This window comes from Megalopta genalis, unplaced genomic scaffold (assembly GCF_051020955.1).
Source record: "Megalopta genalis isolate 19385.01 unplaced genomic scaffold, iyMegGena1_principal scaffold0460, whole genome shotgun sequence".
Classification (NCBI taxonomy): Eukaryota; Metazoa; Arthropoda; class Insecta; order Hymenoptera; family Halictidae; genus Megalopta; species Megalopta genalis.
Genome location: NW_027476529.1, coordinates 107,501 through 112,958, shown reverse-complemented (window position 1 = coordinate 112,958; position 5,458 = coordinate 107,501).

The window sequence follows — 5,458 nt, the reverse complement described above, 5'->3', positions numbered from 1 at the left end:
TTTTTTACCAACAACAACCTTGTGCAGTTCATTTGTTGATTGTTTTAACGTTAAAAAAGTTATAAGCATAAACATTTACTTTAAATTGTTCGCGTCCGTAAATTTTGACTACCTGCGCCGTCCCGGATTACAAGGGTCGCCGGCCAGGTAACGGTACCGCTTAACGGTAAAAGTAACGGTTTCTCGGCCTGTAGTACATTCCTCCGCGAAAACTCCTTAGCAACCGTCCCTAGTTACGCGCAAATTTCTTGATACGTACATTATTTTTCACGTGTGAGTTTCCAAAAATCCGAAAAAAAAAAATCCGTGTGCAACTCCTAGACGACCTGGACGCCAGCCCAGCAGCCAACCGCCAGCCGACAAACCCACCACCTCGCCAGCCGACCACAACAGACAGGATGGAAGCCGATACATCCGATACAGAGGGCTACATCAAAGTAAGTAAACGCAACAGAAAAAATAAACGTAGAATAGTCTCCGACGCAGAATTAGACTCTGACACCCCGCTAACCAACGTGCCCTCTCAAAAGCCCCCCAAAACCCGGAGAAAATCCGAAGCCCCTTCTCCGCCCCCGGTCACACCTGCCCCCAACAATCCGCAAAACAACAGCAGCAAGACGGCCGCCGTCACTCCCTCCCCCGATCTCACCGCGAACGAACTTCGCTTAAAATCCGAAAAGGTCTCAATGGCCTTATTGAACTTCTTAATGGACCAGGACAACGGTCTCTATCCCGAAGCATCGCAGTTTATCGCCAGTAAACTCGCGAAACTGCAAAGTATCCTTGGAGCGTCCCTCCTCCGCTGCAGTAACCTCGAGGGCCAAATCCACGCCATCACCTCCGAAAATAAAATGCAGCGCAAGACCCTCGAGACAGTCACTGAAAAGTGTCAAGTCTCGAAAGAACCCTCCCGACCCACCACCTACGCCGAAAGAGTCGGAGTCCGCTCCAAAACTGCGGCTCTTTCAAATTTAAAACAGAACCCTCCTAGCGCGATCACGATCCTTCCACAGGATCCCAAGGTCTTCGAATCCAGTGAGAAGACCAAGGAAGCAGTCCTGAAGCTCGTTTCCCCTTCCGAGAACAAATTGCAAATAAAGAGCATCAGGAGGATCCAGGGCAACGGGATCCTAGTCGAGTCCTCTAAAAATTCTGACCTAACCACCCTTCAAGGCAACGCGCAGTTGAAAGCTGCCGGCCTAATAGTAGGAGCCCCGCTAAAGAAAAATCCCAGAATAATATTGTACGACGTCCCGAAACTCGAGAGTGACGAAGCCACACTTAAGGCTATCGTCAACCAGAATCTCGACGGCCCCGAAAAATCTATTTCCCAACAGATCAAACTCGCATTTAAATCAGGCGACAAAAACAGAGATAGATGCAACTGGATTCTAGAAGTGTCTAAACAGGCCCGCGACATCCTCGTCAAGAAAGAGCGAGTCTACGTCGCATGGAATTGTTGCCGCGTCAACGATTACATCGCGGCGACCCGCTGTTACAAGTGCCACAGCTTCGGTCACACGACGAAATACTGCCGCGCCGAGAAAGACATTTGTGGTCATTGCGCCGAGCAAGACCACACTTTCAAAACATGCCCAAACAAGGCCAAACCGTCCTGCTGCCATAATTGCCAGAAAACCGGCAAACCCGCCACCCACTCTGTCACCCACAGCGAATGTCCGGCATACATCGCTGCTATAAATCAGGTCCTCGCTCGCACGGATTATGGTTTATAAACCTAACCACTCCCAATCCATGCCCACCCTTAAAATAGGCCAAGTATCCACTAGACGCAACACAAGTAGCACGCGAATCCTAAAAGTAGCACAAATAAACGCCGGAGGTTCTAAGACAGTAACTGACGAACTCAGACAGATAGCGACAAACAAAAAGATAGATATACTCTTGCTTCAGGAGCCCTACAGTAACGCGAACTCCATCCCAGGCTTCGGAATTACTACAAAAATCATAACCGACAAAAAACGCTTTTCAAAAATCTCTACCGCGGACAAAATTAAATCAGCAATAGTTATTTTCAACACCGAAATAGAAGCCCTTAAGATCGCACAAATAAGCAACACCCATTGCACATGCGTAGAAATCTGCACGAAAGACGACAGATTCTACATAATCAACGCGTATCTCCAATTTTGCGAAAACATAGACTCATACTTAGCCCACCTAGATAAAGCAATTACAACTCTCAAGGGGCATAAAATAATAATTAGCTTAGATTCAAACGCGAACTCCCCCCTCTGGTTCAGCAAACGCACAGATCCTCGAGGAGAGACAATGGAAGATTTCATCTCCCAACACAGACTCTTCGTAGTTAATAAGCCTTCCGCAACCTTCACATTCAACACACCTAGAGGAACTTCTAACATTGATCTCACTCTAGCGTGTGCAAACTCATTCGACAAAATCAGGTGTTGGTCGGTACATGACAGTACGACCACGAGCGACCACAGTCTAATAACCTATTCCATCCAACTATTCCACACTTCTAGCCGACCAGTCAGAACCAATAGGTTCAACGTTAAAAAAGCAGACTGGGACAAATTTCACCACTGTCTCTCCAACAAAACTACAAACGACCCGCCCCCCTTAGAAACCTCAACTCCAGAATCACTCGCCGCGAAAATAGAAAATAAAATCATAACAGCAGCAGAACAATCCATCCCGCAAAAAACACGCTTCCCGAAATCCGTCCCTTGGTGGACTCCGCAACTAAGCAAACTTAGAAAAGAGGTCACTGAGGCAAGACGTATCTATCAAAGAACAAAAACGAAATCGGTAAGGCAATCCTTAGGAGAGTCTTATCGAACCCTCCGAAATAAATATATATCAAAAATTAGATCCGCGAAACTCAAAAGCTGGAGAAACTTCGTCTCCAAGGAAGGAAACGAAAACGCATGGGGAATAACATACAAAATAGCAAACAAAAAACTAAAAGCAGACAAAGTATGCGAAAGTATACAAATACAAGGTGAACAAACAATCACACTACGCGACACAATAGACAAACTCTTAGCCCACCTAGTTCCAGACGATAACACGACCAACGAAACAAACAGACAAATTAACATCCGACTGGAGACGTCGTCACCTCCAGCCACGGAAAATTCTCCCCCATTCTTAAAAACAGACATAGCCACAATAGTAAAATCCCTTAAACCGAATAAAGCCCCCGGACACGACCGACTAGAAAACGTAATCATTGAGCGGGCCTGGACTACCCTACATGGGGAAATCACAGAACTGTTTAATGATTGCCTAACCCACGGCGTATTCCCAAAACAATGGAAGCGTGCTCAGATTCGTGTGCTACTTAAAGGAAAAGAGAAAGAGGAGAGCGATCCTAAGTCCTATAGGCCGATCTCTCTCCTCCCAGTCCTCGGCAAAATTCTGGAAAAGCTTATGGCCAATAAGATCCACTGCCTTCTGCACAACCATGAGCTCACCTCTGATAGACAATTCGGATTCAAACCCGGAAGGTCAACAGAGGACGCCATGGTTGAATTAAGAAAACATGTAACTTACTCTCGGAACAAATATATGATAGGTCTGCTCTTCGACATCTCAGGAGCTTTCGATTCGGTATGGTGGCCCAGCATCCTCTGGAACCTAAAAAATAGAAATTGTCCGCAAAATATATACAAAGTTATTCAAAGTTACCTCTCTGACCGAACAGCAGAGATAGTCACCTCTAGCTTCATATCCCGCAAATCAGTAAACAAAGGTTGCCCTCAAGGTTCTATCCTGGGACCCATGTTCTGGAACTTAATATTCGACGAACTTCTAAATCGCCTAAATAGTCTAGGCCACAAAGTCATTGCTTACGCGGACGACCTAATAGTCCTCACTTCAGGAGACTCTAGATTACAGTTGGAAACAACTGCAAACTCCATCACAGCCACAATCTTAGAATGGTGTAGGGAACAAAAACTCCAAATTTCATCACAGAAATCAGAAATGATTCTGCTAAAAGGCTTTCTAGATATTAGAAGACCTCCCACAGTCAAGATCGGGAACAGCTCACTTAAAATGAAAAACTCCGTTAAATATCTCGGTGTCAAATTTGGCACAAGATTAAACATAACTCCTCACCTGCAACTAATATCAAATAAAAGCAAAATGATATTTCACGCTCTTGCTACAATTGCCAAAGCCAACTGGGGACTTAACCACAAGACCCTAGCTACTATTTACAACGGAGTCTTTGTTCCTATACTCACCTACGCCGCTGCTGCCTGGTCAGACAAGGTTAACAATTCACATCACATTAGACTCTTACACAAAACTCAAAGACATGCCCTTATCAGAGTTTCAAAATCATATAGAACAATCTCATACGATGCCCTAATGGTAATCACAGGCGCAATACCGATAGAACTACTCTTAGAGGAGAGAAGAGCAAAATACAATCTAAGCAGAAATCAAAATTTCAAAATCCGAAACTTAGAATTCACAACACTACAACCAACACCATCCATAGAAATAAAAAACAAACTGCAAAAAGACATCCGGGAGCAGACTCTCGATGCCTGGCAGGAAATTTGGACCAACTCAACCAAAGGCCAGATAACACATGAGTTTTTCGGGAACGTTCGCCAAAGACTTGAAGCAAACTGGGTGGTCCTAAACCACTACGTCGTACAACTTCTATCTGGTCACGGTAACATAAGGAACATATTAAAAAGCATGAAATCCTTAGAATCAGACATCTGCGATTGTGGGCGGGCGGACAATGTACATCACATTGTCTTCGACTGCCCACACCTACGCAAAGAAAGAGAAACCCTTATGGTAGCCGTCACCAGTACAGGCATAAACTGGCCTTGCCAGCTCAGAGAACTCGTTCTAGAAGACACATTCGGACACTTCACAAAATTCGCAATAGCAGTATTGAAATATAGAGAGAACATTACATTAGAAAACGTTAGTGGAACTTAGGATCAACCCAGACCCCGGTACAGCCGTCTAGACCACGCGGGCACTAACAACAGTTAGTGTGTCTAGACGTCTATAATCTCCACATGAGAAATCATGCGGACCCGCAAGAGACCGAGCCTCGCGCTGGTGACCCCGCCTCCTCGTGGCCCCCGCTGGAAACGTCGCGCTTTCAAGCCCATGGCTTGCCATGTACCTGCAAGCGCGACGGCTAAGCGGGTCACCTCCCACACGGGACGGTCTTCCCTCCGGATGAACCTTAAATGATGACGGAGGGGTTTTTCACAAGCACGACGCATGCATGCTCCAGATGCATGCGTACCCCCTTGTCCGTGGTTTCACTCACCCTAACACCGTCGGTATAGGCTAACCAAGCCTGGTACGACGAGCTAGCGCGTCGCGCTCATTAAAGCTCATTCACAATAGATGTGTATAGCTTCCGATCGATTATTGCAATGGTCAAAGTTCCAGCGGCGTAATGCTTTCCATAAGATTACATTAATATAAC